The sequence below is a fragment of the Hemiscyllium ocellatum genome, chromosome 21 (assembly GCF_020745735.1).
Source record: "Hemiscyllium ocellatum isolate sHemOce1 chromosome 21, sHemOce1.pat.X.cur, whole genome shotgun sequence".
NCBI lineage: Eukaryota > Metazoa > Chordata > Chondrichthyes > Orectolobiformes > Hemiscylliidae > Hemiscyllium > Hemiscyllium ocellatum.
The window spans coordinates 23,639,713-23,659,749 of record NC_083421.1 but is presented as its reverse complement, the minus strand read 5'-3'; positions in this window follow the sequence as shown (position 1 = coordinate 23,659,749).

The following is a 20,037-nucleotide window of genomic DNA, read 5'->3' as shown; positions in this document are numbered from 1 at the left end:
ATGCTGTTCTGCGCATTTGCCAATGTCATCTGCCAAGAGAGCAGCTTTCTGTGAGATGTAATACACGGGTACCTCAATTATCCAAAGGAGATCTCAAGGTCCCGATAGAAACATTACATCAAAGACGTGTTTCCAACAGGGATCACATCTTTTGTTTACAGTGATCAAACAGGCACCATCTCCAAATAACTGACCTCCCGCCCTCTCTCTCTCTCCCCACACTTACCATGGAATTCTACAGAGGGGTGTACCCTAACCCGCTTCCTAGGAATGCTCTCTCCAACATTGTCCTGTGCAGGGTAAACATAGAACCTGTCAAAAATTTGCAGTAAAAAGTTGTGTGCGGCTGTGGCTGTGTCTGTGTGCTATTTGGAGACTTACTCCACAAAGGCCACAGCAATCTTGTCGGTGTCCAGTCCGGGGGGGAGTTGGGGGCAGGGGCTCACGCACTTTGTGCTGGGGGCGGGGTTGGATGGTGTTGAGGGTCGGGGATGGACGGTGTTGAGGACAGGCTTGGACAGGGTTAGGTGCGGGGTTGGACAGGGGAGGGGGCTGGGTGTCGCGCGCTGTATGCTGCTGCCCATCACCTGAACACGGAGCAGACTTTAAAACACCGAGCCCCAGAGGAAAGGCATTTAATCAATTTTCTGAATAATCAATTTTCCGAATGAAATAGTGCCCGCCCATCTCATTCGGATAATTGAGTTCCCACTGTATATAGAGAGCAGCTTTCTTACATTTTTAAATGTATTCTGGTAGATTAGTTTTGTATTTTTAATAAATATGGTTTCAACCTTCATTCAGGCTGTGCTTTACTTTGTATTACACTTTTGGGTGATTTTTGAGTGATCGTGAGTGATATTTTTTGCTGATCTGCCCCAACCCCATTATTTCTAGTAAGCAATTTTCTATTAAGTGAGGTTTCACTGGAACGCAACTATGGCATAATAGGTGAACTACCTGTACATACTACTTTAGCACATTATCAGGATGGTCACATTGATAATCATACTCTGGATTTGGAGATGACGGTGTTGGACTGGGGTGTACAAAGTTAAAAATCACACAACACCAAGTTACAGTCCAACAGGCTTAATTGGAAGCACACTAGCTTTCGGAGTGTCGCTCCTTCATCAGGTGGTAGTGGAGGGCTCAGTCCTAACACACAGAATTTATAGCAGAAATTTACAGTGTGATGTAGCTGAAACTATACATTGAAAAATTGATTGTCTGTTAAGCCTTTCATCTGTTAGAATACCATGGTATTCTAACAGATGTATAATTTCAGTTACATCACACTGTAAATTTCTGCTATAAATTCTGTGTGCTAGGATTGAGCCCTCTACTACCACCTGATGAAGGAGCGACGCTCCAAAAGCTAGTGTGCTTCCAATTAAACCTGTTGGACTATAACCTGGCATTGTGTGATTTTTAACATAATCTTACTCAGTAGACATCTATCAAAGCCTGCTTACACAGTATCACAATTGGTAACACTGGGAAAGAGTGCAACCTCTTCACAAATGCAGCCCCCACATGTTCAGCTCAAGGATGATCAACAACCTTGTAGAAAAGGAAGAATTCCAGATGACACAGCTAACGTGAAATTATTTTGACTCAGCCAGTTCTTAAGGACAGGAAATGCTACATCCCTCTACTTGAATTATCAGCGCATTTGTGAAAGCAATTTCAGTGGTTGCATTTTCACTTCTAGGTCAGATGACTGTAGGATTAAATTCCATTCAGGGACTTCAGCCCATAGACCAGAGGGAGTGCTGCATGTTGGAGATGCAATCTTTCAGATGAAACAGTAAACTGAGGTCAGACTTCACAGAAGTAAGGGATCTCGCAGCACAACTTTGAAAGAGGATGGGTGAATTCGCCTCAATATTAGGCAAAATACTTCCCTCAAGTAATATTATTAAAAACTGATTTACTTACCATTTTTACTTACTATTTTACTTATCATTAATCTGTAGAAGTTTACTCTACGCAAATCAGCTTCTGCATTATTTGTATCATAATCGGTGACGACATTTCCAAATTTCTTAACTGCCATAAGGACATAAAGGACACAAGAATAGGGTCCCTTAAAGATCAACAAGACTGTCCATAATTGGAACCACAGGAGGTAGGTGAGATACTAAACGAGTACTTTGTGTCAGTAGTTATTGTGGAAAAAGACATGGAACCTAGGGAACTTGGGAAAATAAACAGTGATGTCTTGAAAAGTGACTATAATACAGAAGAGGAGGAGCTGGAGGTATTAAAACACATAAAGATAGATAAATTCCTGGCACTGGATCAGATGTATGCCAGATCTTTGTGGGAAGTGAGAAAAGAGATTGCTGGGCTCTTTGCTGCGATATTTGATCATTGACAGCCACAGGTGAGCTGTCGGAAGACTGGAGGTTTGCTAATGTGGTGCCACTATTTAAGAAAGATGGGAGGGAAAAGCCAGGGAACTATAGACCAGCAAGCCTGATGTCTGTGTTGGGTAAATTGTTGGAAGAGATTCTGATGGACATTTACATACATTTGGACAGGCAAGGATTGATTACAGATAGTCAACACGGCTTTGTGCATAGGAGATTATGTCTCACTAACTTGATTAAGTTTTTTTCAAGAGGTGACTAAGAAGATTGATGAAGGCTGGGCAGTAGACATTGTCAATTTGGTCTTCGACTGGTTAGCAAGGTTAGATCATATGGAATCCTGTAGATAGCTAATTGGATACAACATTGGTTTGAAATTAGGAGACAGAATATAGTGGTAGAGGGTTGCTTTTCGGACTGGAAGCCTGTGACGAGCAGTACGCTGCAAGGATCAATGCTGAATCCACTTTTAGCCATTTACATAAATGATGTAGATGTGAATACAGGAGGAATGGTAAATAAGTTCACAGATTACACCAGAATTGGTAGCAGACAGTGAAGAAGATTATCTCAGAGGACAATAGGACATTTTCACTGTACTCAGATACATGTGGCTACAATAAATCAAATCAGATGGCCATATGGGGCCAAGGCAGGTGGGGTTTAATTTAGGTAAATGTGAGGTGTTGAAGTTTGGTAAGGCAAACCAGAGCATGACTTACACAGTTAATGGTAAGGCCCTGGAGAGCGTGCTGAACAAACAGACCCAGTGGTGCAGGTGCATAGTTCCTGGAAAGTGGAACTGCAGGTGGACAGTGATGAAGAAGGTGTTTGCCTTCGTTGATCAGTGCACTGAGTATAGAAGTTGGGAGGTCATTTTACGGCTGTACAGAACATTAGTTAGACCACTTCTGGAATATTGCGTTAAAATCTGGTCTCCCTGCTATAGGAAAGATATTGTGAAACTTGAAAGGTTGCAAGGATATTGCCAACATTGGGGGTGGTTTGAGCTACAAGTAGAGGCTGAATAGGCTGGGGCTATTTTCCCTAGAGCATTCGAGGCTGAGGGGTGACCTTATAGAAAGTTTATAAAATTATGAGGGGCATGGATAGGGGCAATAGCCAAGGTGTTTTACTCAGGGTAGGGGAATCCAAAACGGGAAGGCATAGGTTTAAGACGAGAGGGGAGATATTTAAAAAAGACCTGAGGGGTAACTTTTTCATGCAGAGTGTGGTACATGTATAGAACGAGCTGCCAGAGGAAGTGGTGGAGGTGGGCACAATTACAACATTTACAAGTAATCTGGATGGATATATGAACAGTAAGGGCCTAGAGGAATTTGGGCCAAATTCTGGCAAATGGGACTAGATTAGTTTCAGATACCTGGTCGGCATGGATGAGTTGGGCCACAGGATTTGTTTCCATGCCATATAATCTATGACTCTATAACACAATGAACATCCTGAGAAATAAATTGTAGTTTCTCCTTTCTTGATGATGGAGGATATGCAATGCAGGAAAATATGAGCCAGTGTGGAAACTTCAGGTAACTTGAAGTATCTTGGATGACTGCATGTGGAGGAAATGTCCCGGCTGTTTGAGCTCAAACTCAAGATTTCTGACATTGAGGCAATTAGAGTCACTGCACAGGATCATGGAGCATGAGAGTTCCCACACAGGCAATATTCTACAGGCTTCTAAATAATGTGAGACAGATAGACTAAAAATTCTGCAGACTACGGAGTTATGCACTTGAACTTTAAATTGTCCAGATATCAATTGGGACAGTGTTAGATAGGTTAAAGTGAAAGAAGGTGGAGAAATTTCTAAAATATGTGACAAAAACATCCTTTATCAGTTGAACTGGAAAGCTGGCATTGCTGGATCTGATGCTGGGGGATGATATAGGCCAAATATATTTCCCCTGCTATTTTGTAATATTACCATATAGCATGTTTTAGATTAGCAATCAAGAAAACCAAGGAACAGTCTAACTGCAAATAATGAAAGGGAAACAAATTTGAGTAAATTGGAACCAAGGATTGATAGGAATAATTGCCACTGAACATGGTGATTTTAAAGAGATTTTCAGGCATTGGCTAGATACATTACTAGTAGGCCAAAATATCGGGGAACTAAAGTCAGGACTTTTAGATTAGATTCCCTACAGCGTGGAAACAGGCTCTTTGGCCCAACAAGTCCACACTGACCCTCCAAAGAGTGACCCACCCAGTCCCATTTCCCTCTGATTAATGCACTTAACACTACGGGCAATTTAGCATGGCCAATTCACCTAACCTTCACACCTTAGGACTGTGGGAGAAAACTCACAGGGAGAATGAGCAAACTCCACACAGACAGTTGCCCAAGACTGGAATCAAACCTGGGACCCTGGTATTATGAGGCAGCAGTGCCAACCACTGCACCACCCTGTTGGATGATATGTGATGTAGAGAATATGATGGGACAAAAATAGGTGAATTCTTTAACTGAGCACCAAGCCAATTACAATAGTTTATGGGAGAAAGTAAAAACAAAAACAAGAATGGCAAAAAGGAAATAAGAGAACAGAATGACAGTGCCCCTTCAAACCCCTAAACATCTTTTACAAAGTTGAATGAGTGTATGGTCACTTTAAGAGAAAGGTGCCTTTTCTGAGCTGAGAGATTGTGGCAGCAGATTGTCTGTGATTAAGTGACAGGAGCAGAGAGTGCTGCAAATTGATAAAATGGCCGTGGACCGCCTAAGACCAGCAAGGTACCACAAAACAGCACAGGAACGGTGTCTGGAGGCACCCAGAAGGAAGGGCAGGCTGTAGTGGAGCAGACGGCAGCCAGCGAGGAGGTGCAGCAGCCGATCCAAGCTCCTTCAAAACAGAAATGGAAGAGGAGGGTACAAAGGAGGCAGAGGATTGGATTACTGTCAAAAGCAGGAAGAGGAAACCTCACCAGGCCCCCAAAGGCACCCAACAAAGGGGGAAGCAACACCTACACGACGAGGATACAGGCAGCTCTTCCGACGGTGAGGACGGGCGCAAGGAGGGTCGTCACCAGAGGAAGAGACAGAGCGCCATGGAGAAAAAGGAGGGCAGCACCGCCCAAACAGGAAAAGACGATCTCTCTGAGGGGATGGATAAAGACCCCCGCCCCCACCTGGTGAGAACCAAGAGGTACCCACCGGCCCAAAGATCCAGGTAACTGGGAGCAGCGGTCCTGTGACAGCCCCGCTGTCAGATGGACAACTGGACTGTGCAGACCCTGGGCCCGACCCGAAGACACTAGAGTGGGGAAATGGCTCCAGTGTGAGCCAGACAGCTACCTCAGCTCTGGGAGGGTCCAGCAGTTTGCCGTCACCTCGGGGATGCACATAGCTACCCCAGAGAGGCAGAACTAGCAGCAAATGGACACTGGCAACCTCGTAAACTGTTAAAATGGAGATAAGAGTTGCCAGCATCAATGTGCGTAGCATCAAATCGGCCACACGATGTGTATCTATGATGGCCTTCCTGGCCAACGTTAAAGCCGACGTCCTGTTTCTTCAGGAGTGTGGGATACCGCACCTCAGCAGCTACAGGAGATGGTCGAGCTTGTGGGCCCATGGGTCGTCAGTTTGGTCGGGCGGCAACAATAGCCGCGCCTCCGGCCTGGGTATCCTGTTGCGAGGAGGCAACTTCACCATCTCCGAGGTTAAGGAGGTGGTAGGCGGGCGCCTCCTCGTCACTGACGTCATGTACAGGAATGCTCCCCTGAGACTGATTAATGTGTACGCCCCAGTGGGTAAGAGTGAACGGTTGGCCTTCCTGCAGCCACCGTTGCTAGCTACGTCCAGGCCGGTCATTCTGGCCAGAGACTTCAACTGTATCATTGATGCAGATGGACGGTCTGGTGGGGGGGAACAGTAAACTGGACGCCACGTCCAGAGCCCTGATGGACAAAGTAAAGATGCCAAGCTGCACAACGTCTTCAGCACCCCTGCAGACGGAGCGCAGCGTAGATACACCTGGTCACGGGCAGACGGGTCTATCCGCTCAAGGATAGGTTACCTGTTTGTGTCCCGAACGCTCTCGGTCAGATCCACCGACGTCAAGCTGGTGTTCTTCTCTGAACACTGCCTCCTGCTGGCCCACTGTCACCTACAGGACGAGCAGCGGGCTGGTAAGGGAACGTGGAAGCTGAATACAAAGCTGTTGACCCCGGGAAACATTGAGGAGCTCAAGAGGGACTAGGCAGGTTGGAGAACCGTGAAGCCCCTCTTTGAGTCCCCAGCAGACTGGTGGGAAACAGTAAAAGGGAACATCAAGAGGTTCTTCATCTTCGAAGGTGTTCAGGAGGCGACAGAGAGAGGCAGGGAAAACTGTCCCAGCTCCAGAAAAGTATGCAGAACCTGCTCCTGCTGCAGACAATGGGAGTCAATGTCACGGAGGACCTCCAGGAGGTGAAGGACCGGCAAGCCTCACTCTTTGCCTCGTAGGCCTCCAAGACAATCTTCCGGTCCAGGGTCCACTCAGTGGAGCAGGACGAGATGTGCTCATGTTTCTTCTTCCAGAAGGTGCACAAAGAGAGCTCCATGCTCAACAGCCTGAAGGAAGAAGATGACTCGGTAACGTCATCTCAGGCTGACGTCATGAGGATCAGCAAATCCTTCTATGCCAGTCTGTATGACACGAAGCCAACTGACAGCGTGGCCTCCCAGTCCTTCCTGTCCTCTATCACGGAGGTCTTAATGACAGAACACGGGAGAGGCTGGACCAGCCACTATTTCTGGACTAGCTGACCAAGGCTCTTGATTCCTTCCAAAAGACTAAAACACCTGGAAGCGACGGCTTACTGGTCGAGCTGTGTTCTGCTCTGTGGGACTTGATTGGCCTGGACCTGCTGGAGGTGTATGTCAGTATGTTTCTGGCAGGTACCGTGAGTGAATCCATGAGGAAAGGCATCATCACCCTCATCTACAAGCGGGAAGGGGAGAGGGAGGAAATCAGAAATTGGAGACCAATCTCACTATTGAATGCAGATTACAAAATTCTGTCAAAGGTCATCGCCAACTGGGTCAGGTCTGCTCTGGGGTCGGTGATTCACCCTGACCAAACCTGTGCTATACCAGGCAGGAAGATCACTGACAGTCTCGCACTCCTCAGGGATACGATCGCCTACGTGCAGGACAGAAGGTTGGACACCTGCCTCATCAGCCTGGACCAGGAGAAAGCATTTGACAGGATATCACACATGTATATGAGAGATGTTCTCTCCAAAATGGGCTTTGGGGAGAGAATCTGCAATTGGATCAGACTGCTCTATACCAACATTGTCAGTGCAGTCTAAATCAATGGGTGGGAATCAGATAGCTTCCAAGTCAGATCTGGAATCAGGCAAGGCTGCCCTCTCTCTCCTGCCTTGTTTGTGTGCTGCATAGAGCCATTTGCTGAATCCATCAGGAAGAATGCGAGCCTGAGAGGGGTGACTATTCCTGGCAGCAGGGGCCTGTAGGTCAAGGCCTCCCTGTACATGGATGACGACGCCATTTTCTGCTCGGATCCGCTGTCCGTGCACAGACTCATGTGCGTATATGACCAGTTCAAACGGACCTCAGGGGCCAAGGTAAACCGAGGCAAGAGCGAGGCCATGCTCTTCGGGAACTGAGCCAACCAATCCTCGATCCCCTTCACCGTCAGGACCGACCACCTGAAGGTGCTGGATATTTGGTTCCGGGGGGCTGGGGTGTACGCCAAGACCTGAGAGGAGCGTATCAGCAAAGTGAGGCAGAAACTGGGCAGATGGAAGCTACGGTCACTCTCCATCGTGGAAAAAAACCTGGTCATCAGGTGTGAGGCACTGTCATTGCTGTTATATGTGGCACAGGTCTGGCCTATTCCCAGAACCTGTGCCGCTGCAGTCACCCGGGCCATCTTCCAATTTATATGGAGATCAAAGATAGACTGGGTCCGAAGGGAATCGATGTATAAAGATCTGGGCAACGAGGGAAGAAAACATACCCAATGCCACCCTCACCCTGATGGCCACCTTTGTGTGTGGCTGCATCAAGCTGTGCCTGGATACCTGGAAAGCAAACACCAAGTGTCACTACGTACTGAGGTTCTACCTGTCCCCGGTGTTGCGGATTTGGGCCTGGCTTCGCTGCCGCGGAACGCTCCGAGTAATTGGACCGTTCCATATCACCTGTCCTTCGTGGAGACGTTTATGAAGAAAAACACCTTTGACCACAAGTCCATCAGGTAGTGGTCCTTGAGACTCTTCAGGAAAAGGAGAGGGCGGATCCTATCGAGCGGTTCCCTGAGCAGACTGTCAAAGCCATTTGGCAGAATGCCTCATCACTAGAACTGACATAAGTACAGGAAAGCCACACACAGACCAAGTCCTGAACTACGAAAACAACCACCCCAACACACACAAAAGAAGTTGCATCAAAACACTGTTCAGAAGGTCCACAACACACTGGCACATCAGAACTGCAAAAAGAGGAAGCAGAACACCTATACAATGTATTCGCCAAAAACGGATACCCATGCAATTTCATCAACAGATGCCTAAGGGAAAGACAACGGAATGAGGACATGCCGCAACCCAAAGGACTAGCCATACATCAAGAGCATTTCCGAACTGACAGCCAGACTACTGCGACCACTAGGACTCATAACAGCACACAAACCAACAGCCACTCTCAGACAACAACTCACCAGAACGAAGGACCCGATACCCAACATGAGCAAAACCAATGTAGTGTACAAATTCCCATGCAAGGACTGCACAAAACACTACATAGGACAAACAGGAAGACAGCTAACGGTCCACATCCATGAACACCAACTAGCCACAAAACAACACGACCAGCTATCCTTAGTAGCCACACACTCAGATGACAAGCAACATGAGTTCGAATGGGACAACACTACTATTATAGGACAAACCAAACAGAGAACAGCCAGGGAATTCCTAGAGGCATGGCACTCATCCACAGATTCAATCAATAAGCACATCGACCTGGACCCAATATACCGACCACTGCAGCGGACAGCTGGAACTGACAACCAGAAGCGGCAGATTCAAACCACTACAAATGCCGGAGGAAATATCACAGAAGCGCTTCACAGGAGGCTCCCAAGCACTGAGGATGTCACCTAGACAGGGGACGAAACGTCTGCAACACAAATTCCCAGCGAACAGAACCACAACAACGAGCACCTGAGCTACAAATCTTCTCACAAACTTAGAACAGTATGTTGTGGAACCAACCAGGAAGCAGGCTACTCCGGATTTGGTATTGTAATGAAAAGAGTAATTGATGACATCTTAGTTAAGGATCTTCTAGGGAGTAGTGACCATACTATGATAAAATTAAAAATTTAGTTCAGGAGTGAGAAAGTGAATCCCACAGTAGAGTATTGGAATTAAGCAAAGGAAATTACATAGGCACAAGGACAGACTTGGTCTCAGGTAGATTGGGCAGGAAGGCGAAAAGTTAAGATGGCAGATGTTTAAGGAGCTACTCAGTCCCTCACTTAAAATACTTCCCAGTGATTTTTGAAAGATGGTAGTGGGGGGAAGGGGGGGTGGTGTTCAAAAAATCCATACCTCAACAATGATGAACAGAAGAATACAATCCAAAAACCGAAGTATACCATATTGCAAATGCCAATGGCGGGCTGGAAGATTGGGAAACTTTCAAACATCAAACAAAGGATACTAAAAAAAATTGGATAAGGTAAGTTACAAAAGAGAACTAGTGGAAGATATCAAAAAGGATAGCAAAAGTTTCTATTGGTTCATAAAAGGAAAGAGTTGCTGAGGTAATGTTGATCACTTGGAAGATGAAGCTGGATAATTAATAGTGGGAATACTGAAATGGCAAAGATGCAAAATCAATACTTCACTTCTATTTTCATGGTGAAGGAAAACAGCACCATTTCTATTGAATGGGCAAGTCAGAGGCTGTGATAGACCAGGCAAGACAGCCTCAAAACATTTTAAGAAGGTAGCTCAGATCCTAATTTTTCCAGTTGTTTTAAGCAAATGTGAGGTAGATATTTCAGGTGTGATACAACTGGTCACACCACCATTTTATTTAAAACAGTGAACTTAGTCACAGGCAATTAAATGAAACACTAACAAAGGAAAACAGAATTTAGAATAACTATTTGAAAACCCAACCAACACAATATTCCCTGCAACCTAAACACATGTTCTGATTTCCTGCAAAATCCCATAAGCATGCCCCTTGGCAGAAAAGGTACATTCAAACGTAGGTTCTTCCAGAACAGATAGATTGCAAAGAGGATCAGCCAGGGATCACTGGCTGAAACCTGGCTCTTTTTTTTCTCTGAGCAGCTTTTCAGGCACCCCAGCTAAAACTAAACCAAACCAGAAAAATCTCTGAACTGAACTGGCCACTCCCTTTCATTGTACAGGTGTTTTTTAAAAAATCTAAAAGACTTTTCTTTTACTGATTACTATGTTAAGCTTGTTTAAGGAGCAACATTGTTGCACTATAGAAAGGGTAGAACTTAGAGTAATTAGCATCAAAAGGGAAAAGGTACTCTGCAAGCTACTAGGATTGAGGGCAGACAAGTCCCCCCAGACCTGATGGCCTACATCCTAGGGTAAAATCTTCCAAAATTCCCTGGCCACAGGGAAAGTTCCATTGGATTGGAAAAATAGTAATGTAACACCCTTCCTCAAAAAGAAGGGAGGCAATATACAGGGAAACTACAGACCAGTTAGCTTAAGATCTATTGTTAGGAAAGTGTTAGAATCAATTATCAAGGAAGCAATATCAACGCATTTGTCAAAACACTATCCAAAAGAGTCAGCACAGTTTATGAAAGGCAAATCCTGTTTAACTAATTTGCTAGAGTTCTTCAAAGACGTAACAAGCAAAGTAGATAATGCAGATCTTTTGGAAGAAATATATTTGTACGTCCAAAAGGCACTTAAGAGGCTGCACAAAAGATTAATTCACAAAGTTGGATCATCTGGATAATTTATTATATTGGCTTCTGTCTTCTGTCCATCAGTCATAGTTAGGATAAATGGTTTTTTTTCTGGATGGCAATATGTAACTAGTGGGGTACCGTGGAGATCAGTCCTTAGACCCCACTAGCTACAATCTAAATTAACAACTTGGGTTCAAGGATAGAAAGCTCTATAGTAAAAAGTGAGGTCTGCAGATGCTGGAGATCAGAGCTGAAAATGTGTTGCTGGTTAAAGCACAGCAGGTCAGGCAGCATCCAAGGAACAGGAAATTCGACGTTTCGGGCCAGAGCCCTTCATCAGGAAGGGCTCTGGCCTGAAACGTCGAATTTCCTGTTCCTTGGATGCTGCCTGACCTGCTGTGCTTTAACCAGCAACACATTTTCAGCTAGAAAGCTCTATAGCCAAATCTGCAGATGACAAAAATGAGCAGGATGGTAAATTGAATGAGGAAGTAATAACATTACAAATGGATATACATAGATTAGGAGAGTGGACTAAAACATGGCAGATGGAGTTTAATATGGATAAGTGAGGTCATGCATTTTGGTTTGGGGAAAAATAGGAAGGCAACCTATTATCTAAACAGGGAGAGAGTGTTTTTGTTCATGAGTCACAGAAAACTAGCATGCAGGTACAACAGATCAAGAAAGCTAATGGAATGTTGGCTTTTAGAGCTAAAGAAATAGAATATTGAGTTAAGGACGTATTGTTGCAACTATACAAGGCAGTGGTGAGACCACACCTGAAGTATTGGGCAATTTTGGTCCCCTTATATGAGGAAAGAAGGAGGCAGTTTAGAGGAGGTTCAATAGATTGATCCCAGAGATGAGGAATTTGTCATATGAAGAGAGATTGACCAGTTCAGACCTATACTCTCTGGAATTCAGAGAATAAGGGGAGATCAGGTTGAGGTAATCAAGATGATAAAAGATAGGGATAAAATATATATGGAGTGGAATCTTCCATTTGTGCGGTTTTTTTAGGACAAGAGGTCAGTCTTAGGGGTAGCAAATTTTGAAGAGTTGAGGAGAAACTACTTCCCCCAGTGGGTTGTGAATCTGTGAAAATTGCTACCCCAAATCAACTGGTCAAAGCTGAAGCAGTGAGTAAATTTAAGGAGGAGTTAGATAGATTTTTAATTGGTTATGAGGAGAAGGCAGGAGAATGGGGATGAGGAGCATATCAACCACGATCAATTGGCAGAGAAGATACAATGGACCAAATGACCTAATTCTGCTCCTCTGTCTTATGATTTTGGATTCAGGTTGTTCTCTCTTGTGGATGAGTCTTGGACCAGAGGATATAATCTTAGAATAAAGGGTCACCCTTTTAAGACAGATGAGGAGGAATCTTTTCTCCCAAAGGGTAGTGAATTTGTGGAATTTATCACAGCACAGGGCTGGGCAAGATTGGGTCATTAAGGATATTCAAGGCTGAGATAGAAATTATTTTTTAATCAGTAAATATGGAAAGGATTATGGGGAAAAGGCAGAAAAGTGAAGCTAAGGATTATCAGATCCTCAACTACGATCACATTGAATGATGGAGCCAACCTGATGGGATGAATAGCCTGCTTCTGCTCCTATGTCTTATGGTCTTAAGTCAGAATAGTGTGTGACTTGGAAGACAACTTGCAAGTGGTGGCATTCCCATGAATCTGCTGCATTTGAGAGAGATTATAAATTTGGAAGGTGCTACTGGAGAAACCTTACAAAGTTGCTACAATATATCTTGATGATGCTAACATTGCTGGCTACAGCATCTGTACATGGCTTAACACTGTACAGTGGTGATAAAGGTGTGAATATTGAACATGGCGAATAAGGGTGCCAATTAAATGAACAGCTTTGACCTGTCTGGTGTCAAGCTTCTTGAATGTTATTGAAGTTTCACTCATGCTAAGTATTAAATTTGAGGATCATGGAATAGCAGAATCAAGTGTTGCCTTAGATTTTTTTAAAAAATTGGTCCTAAGGACATAAACGTGGTAAATAGTTGATTTTTCACACTGAAATATGGTAGGCAGTTATCGTCTTCAAGATTCATTTCCTGGATAATTGATTTTCACTATATATTAGAATGGATATTGGAATATAAAACAATATTGAAAACATTTCCAAAGATGCTAAACTTGAAAGTAAGGCAGACAGGGAGGATGTCAACTGCAATAGGTTACAGAGTCGAACAGTGTGGTGCTGGAAAAGCACAGCCAGTCAAGCAGCATCCAAGGAGCAGGAGAGTCAATGTTTCAAGCATAAGCTCTTCAACAGGAATGATGGGGTGGCCAAAGGGGGCTGAGATAAACGGGAGGGGTTGGGGCTGGGTGGAAGGTAGCTGAGAATGCAATAGGTAGATGAAGGTGGGAGTGAAGGTGATAGGTCGGAGAGGAAGGTGGAGCGGATAGGTGGGAAGGAAGATGGACAATTCAAGGAGGTGCCAAGTTGGAAGGTTGGATCTGGGATAAGGTGGGGGGGAGAGGAAATGAGGAAACTGATGAAATCCACATTGATCCTGTGTGGTTGGAAGGTCTGAAGGCAGAAGATGAGGCGTTCTTCCTTCAGGCAATGGTGGGTAGAGTTTGACGTGGAGGAGGCCCAGGACTTACATGGAGTTAAAGCGTCCAGCCACTGGGTGGTGGGGTCATTTAATGAAGGTGTCCCAAAGATGTTCTCTGAAACATTCTGCAAGTTGGCATCATGTCTCCCTAGTGTAGAGAAAACCATATCAGGAGCAAGAGACACAGTAGTTGATGTGTGTGGAAGTACAAATAAATTTCTGTCGGATGTGGAAGGATCCTTTGGGGCCTTGGATGGCGGTGAGGGGGGAGGTGAGGGCGCAGGTTTTAGCCTTCTTGCGGTGGCAGGGGAAAGTGCTGGGAGTGGAGGGTGGATTGGTAGGGGGCATGGACCTAACATGGGAGTTACAGAGGGAATGGTCTCTCTGGAACACAGATAGTGGTGGAGAGGGAAATATAACCCTGGTGATGGGGTCTGTTTGTAGGTGGCTGAAATAGCAGAGGATGATGCGGTGTTTCAGGAGATTGGTGGGGTGGAAGGTGAGGACTGGGGGAGGGGGGAGGTTCTGTCTTTGTTGTGATTGGTGGGGTCCAAGGTGCGGATGTGGGAAGTGGAGCTGGAGGGTATCGTTGACCATGTGGGAGAGCAACTTGCAATCTTTGAAGAAGGAGGATGTTCTATGGTGGAGTTGGTCTTCCTGGGAGCATACGCAGCGGAGGCCGAGGAATTGGGAATAAGGGATAGGGTTTTTACAGGAGGCAGGGTGGGAGAAGGTGTAATCCAGGTAGCTGTGGGAGTCCATATTGAGTCGGTCACCAGAAATGGAGATGGAGAGGTCCAGTAAGTGGAGGAAGATGTCCGAGATGGTCCAGGTGAAGTTGAGGTCAGGGTGGAAGGTGTTTCTGAATTTGAAGTTCAACCTCCTTGTGTGAGCATGAGGTGGCGCCTAGACAGTCATCAATGTAGCCAAGGAAAAGGTGGTGTATGGTGCCAGTGTAGCTGCAGAAGATGGACTGTTCCACGTACCCAACAATGAAGCAGGCAAAGCTGGGGCCCATGTGGGTGCCCATGGCTACACTTTTGGTCTGGTCAAAATAAGATACAGATCAGCTTCGGAATGGACAAATAATGAATGAGACAGAATTCAGGAGAGAAATGTGAAGTGATCTAGTTTGGAGAAGGAAAGAAAGGAATTTTACACTTGGCAAGAAAAGAAGCACCAAGAGAATTTAAGGGATATTGAGAGAATGATTGATTATCAAAGGATATGGGATCTTTAGGCTTCATAAGCAGAGCTTTAAGGACAAAAACAGGATGTTACACCAAACCTTTATTGAGCTGTGGTTAGGCCCATTACTATAGAATTGCATCAATTTCCAGTCAATACACTTTTTAGAAAGGAGGGTACTTCACAGGGTGTACAGGAAATAAAACAATGGTTCCAGGAATGAGGAGTTTTAGCTACAAAGTTAGAGAAGCTCGAAACATGGGAGATTGAGGAAAACTGATAGCAGTGCACAAGTTTATTAAATATTTGAATAAGATAAAGTTATCTGATAGTACAAAGCTCATGCCCTCATGTAGGGCATGAGGATGAAGGATGAGAAGAGCTGTTTTACAAAGTAATGGCAATAACCTGGAATTTGCCACTCAAGGGTGATAAAGCAATGAGAATCAGTGATTTTCTAAAAAAAAATTATATGGAACCTGAAGAAAATAATGCTGATCCAGCAATCTACAAAAAGTTGGCATACGCTCAATGGGCAAAATTACATTCTGTGATGTAATGACTATAGTTTGTCTTAATTGAAATATTATAAAATGATATACAAATCACAAAGTGAACACAACATTTCAAACAGGAAACAGTAGTGACTTTCAGATGACCGGGAGATCTGATGAAACTGTGGAAGGATGAGGTTCAGTCTTATTCATGGCAATGTTTGTCTTATCATGCTGCTGCCAGGACAAGTTTTTATTTCCACCACCTGGTTATAAATTACTTTCTTGTTTTAAAGCCCACACTTTTATGAGAAAGCTGGGATTTAAAATGTGATCCAAAAGTTCTCAGCTAAAAACATAGTATAAAAATTAATATCTTGGTATGCTTTAAAAGCCATTAAATTGGTATGTAAGGTGGAAAAGAACTGACAATGAGAAAATAACAGGAACCATTTATGTCCTGAGCATGCAATGTTTTAATATTGTACATTTCATATAGAAAACTGAGTTAGATTTTACTGTACTAGTATATTGTGGTAGTCAAATGATTCACAATGGGTACAGTAAAGGACACTGTGGGAACAGTGGGAGCAAAACACACAGGCGAACTGCTGATTACAGGGATGATAGACTGGGGAAAAAATGATATGGAGATCCAACAGTAGGGAATAGCAGAATATGGGGGAGATATTGGGGGTTTGATTTCTAATCCAGAGTTGGATACTAATGCTTGGTTCATTTTTGGGTCTCAACACTAGGCTGTATCTGCATTGCTCTCATGCTTTATTCTAATGTAGTTACCCTAATTGGACCACTAGTGAGTTTGGTACGCAATTAAAATGCTGCCAATGTAAGCTGTTAGGTGGTAGTGTGGGAAAAATTTAAATAAAAAGAGAAAGAAAAGAAAAAAAATATATAAAAAATATGCTGGCAGGTGTCACAAACTGATGGCAGAGCACAGGTTGTAAAATCAGACAGCAACCAGGGACTTGCCACTGATTTGTGGAGTACAGAAGGTAAGACCTGAGGGTGAGTAGCTTCACAGTACAGAGAAATGGCCAAATCAACATTCCAAAGTCACTGGTCAATGCAAACAGCTTTCACCAGGCTCCAAGGAATATTCACTTTTTATAAACTCGGATTCTTTTGTCAGAACACTTAATTCTTAAATGGAATTTTAAAAAGTAAAATTAAATACAGCTTCCCAGTCAGCAGTTTCAGAGTACACAGCTTTCTTCCTGAAATCTGAGTCAAAACCAGTTCAATTTTCAATTTATCCTAACATGTCTCAACCTTAAACTTTCAAATCACTTTACCTACTTTAGCTTACTTTCGTCTTACTCTTCTTCTATTAACAACAAACTGGTGTTGAGACCATCACTGCTTTTCTTTATTTTTCTCATTTTTGGTTTGGAACTTTGACAGCTTGTTTTGGAAGGAAGGAGAGAGCAGACAAACTAAAGTTAATTTGAATGTTTCCAGTGGGAACAATGGATGAATCAGGTGTCATTTGCCCACTGAAGGCTAGGTGTGTGGATCCTTTACAGGAAATCCAGATACAACCTCCATAAGGCTATTAACAGACGCCAAGATGGAAGACCAGACTAGGTTAGCGATCTAAACTAATCACATGGACACCTGCCGTTGATGGCAAAGCTTACGTGGCATGGTGGCTCAGTGGTTAGCACTATAGCTTCTCAGTACCAGGGTCCTGGATTTGGTTCCACCCTCTGGTGACTGTCAGTTACATATTCTTCCTAATTCTGCATGAGTTTCCTCTGGGCATTAAGGTTTCTTCCCAGGCTCCAAAAATATGCAATTTAGGTGGACTGGCCATGCTAAATTACACATGGTGTTCAGGGATGTGTAGGTCAGGTGCAATTAGCCATGGGAAATGCAGGGTTACATGGATAGGGGTTGGGTAGGATGCTCTTTGGAGGTCGGTCTGGATTCGTTGTGCTGAATAGCCCGTTTCCACACTGCAGGAAATGTATTTTAAAAATATTAGCTACAAAGTGAAGCTGAACAGAATAACAGACAAGAATAGACCCCTCCCTGATGTGCTTAATGTATTCTATGCTCATGTTGAATAGAAGGACAGTGAAACGATGCCCTGTCAGCCTCTCCTTATTTTGATCTGAAGTCCCCACCTGCTTCAAGATGACCACTATCATTCCGGTACCAAGGAATAGTCATGCAATGTGCCTCAATGACTCACACCTGGTAGCTTGAACCTCCATAATTATGAAGTACTTCAAGAGGTTTTCATGGCTCACGTCAACTCTAGCCTCCCAGGCTGCCTTGGTCCCTTGCAATTTGCCTATCTTAGCAACAGATTTACAGCAAGCATTATCTCCCTGGCCTTACATTCATTCCTGGAACATCAAGGATATCTACATCAGCCTCCTACTTACTGACCATAGCTCTGCCTTAACAACATAATTCCAATGAATTTGTTTCCAAACTCCATGACTTAAGTCTCTGGTCCACCCTCTGCAACTGAGTTGACTTCCTCACCTACAAACCACAATCAGTGAGAATAGACAACACCTCTATCACAATACTCAACACTGACATCCTGCAAGGTTGCATACTCAGCCCCTTACTATACTCCCTGTACACTCATGACTGTGTGGCCGAATGTCATCCTAACTCCATCTACAAGTTCGCTGATGACACCACCATTGTAAGTCAGATCTCAAACATTGACAGACAAACAGAGAGAGTATTTGGTGACATGGTGTCAAGATAACAATCTCTCCCTCAATGTCAGCAAAACAAAACAGCTGGTCATTGACTTCAGGAAGCAGGTTGGAGGGTACGTCCCTGTCTTCATCAATGGTACTGAGGTGCAGATGGTCAACAGTGTCAAGTATCTAGGAGAGATGACCACCAACAATCTGTCATGGTCCACCCATGATGATGCTACTGTCAAGAAAGCACAATGTTAAACTTTATTTTAAAGTGTTTTCTAAATTTTGGAGTCAACTTAATGTGCAGGCTCAGCTGCCCAAACGGAAAAGCTGGGAGACGTGCTGTTCTAAACCAGACACCTAACAATTGGCTGTTAAATCTGGCTGAATTTGGCTGTTGTTTTGACAACAATTCAAAGTTAACCAATTAATTTAAATGATGCCCATTTTACTAAAACCCAATTGAGTTTGAATTTATTGTATTGACAATATTGGACCAATGCAAGGGAACAATGTTGGAAGTATAAAAACGCAAGCCTTTTGAAAGTTGGTCAGAGCAACTTCCACTGATCAGAGCAACTGCTGTACAGCTGGAGGGCTAACTGTCCATCTAATAAGTTGCTCTCAAAGAAATAAGAAGGCACCATCTCCACCAAAAGGTATGTTTTCCTAGACAAGCAGTAAAAAGAAAGAAGACAACCAGAGAGATCAGCATATGGAAGATTGAAGACAGCAGAGAAGGCAGAGACAATGTGAACTTGAGATTAAGTTCATGCAATGTCAAATAACTGTGTTACTGGAATAGCATGTTAATAGGATTGTGTTCAGTTCAGGGAATCAGTGTTTGGTTTGTTAATAGTGTTTAGTGTTTACTGTCAGAGTTAGGAAAATAAATTGTTATTTTTCTTTGAATAGTAGAAGTTGAGAGTTCTCTGTCACCCACTCACATTTCAACAGATTATGAAACGAAGCGAGCTTCTGGGTGGTTGATTTAATTCGACCTCCGTGTCGTAACAATAACAATGCTTCTGCTTTTTCAGGAGACTAAGGAAATTTGTCATATCCATAAAGACTCTTCCCAATTTTTATAGATGCATTATAGAAAGCATTCTATTCGGATGCATCTGCCGCGCCCAGGACCGTAAGAAACTACAGAGTTGTGAACACACCCACTCCATCATGCAAACCAACTTTCGATCCATTGACTCCATTTATATTTCTCGCTGCCTTGGGAAGGCAACTAACATAATCAAAGACCCCTCTCACCCTGGTTATAATCTCTTCCAAATGGGCAGAAAATAGTTGGACAGAAATACAAATGCTTAAACACATGGACCAACAGATACAAGAACAGCTTCTTCCCCACTGTCATTAGATTTCTGAATGGACCTCTCAAATTTTAAATTGCACATTGAACTCGGTCTTTGTGCACCTTCCCTGCAACCATAACATTGTATTCTTTGTCTGTTCAAATACCCTATTGCACTTTATATAGTATGATCTGTCTGTATTGCACAAAAAACAAAACTAGGTACGTGATAATAATAAATCAAATTAAAAGGACAGTACGGGGCCTCTATTCAAGCCAATGGGGGCTAAACGTATAGCCATGTTGTCATGGATCTGGCTACCATTTCCCAGAGACTGTTCCCCTGCAAAATATATGTGTCAAAGCCTTCAGCATATCACAGCAATGCAAGTGAATTGAAGTAACAAACTCCACTAGAGCAAACTAGCATTCTA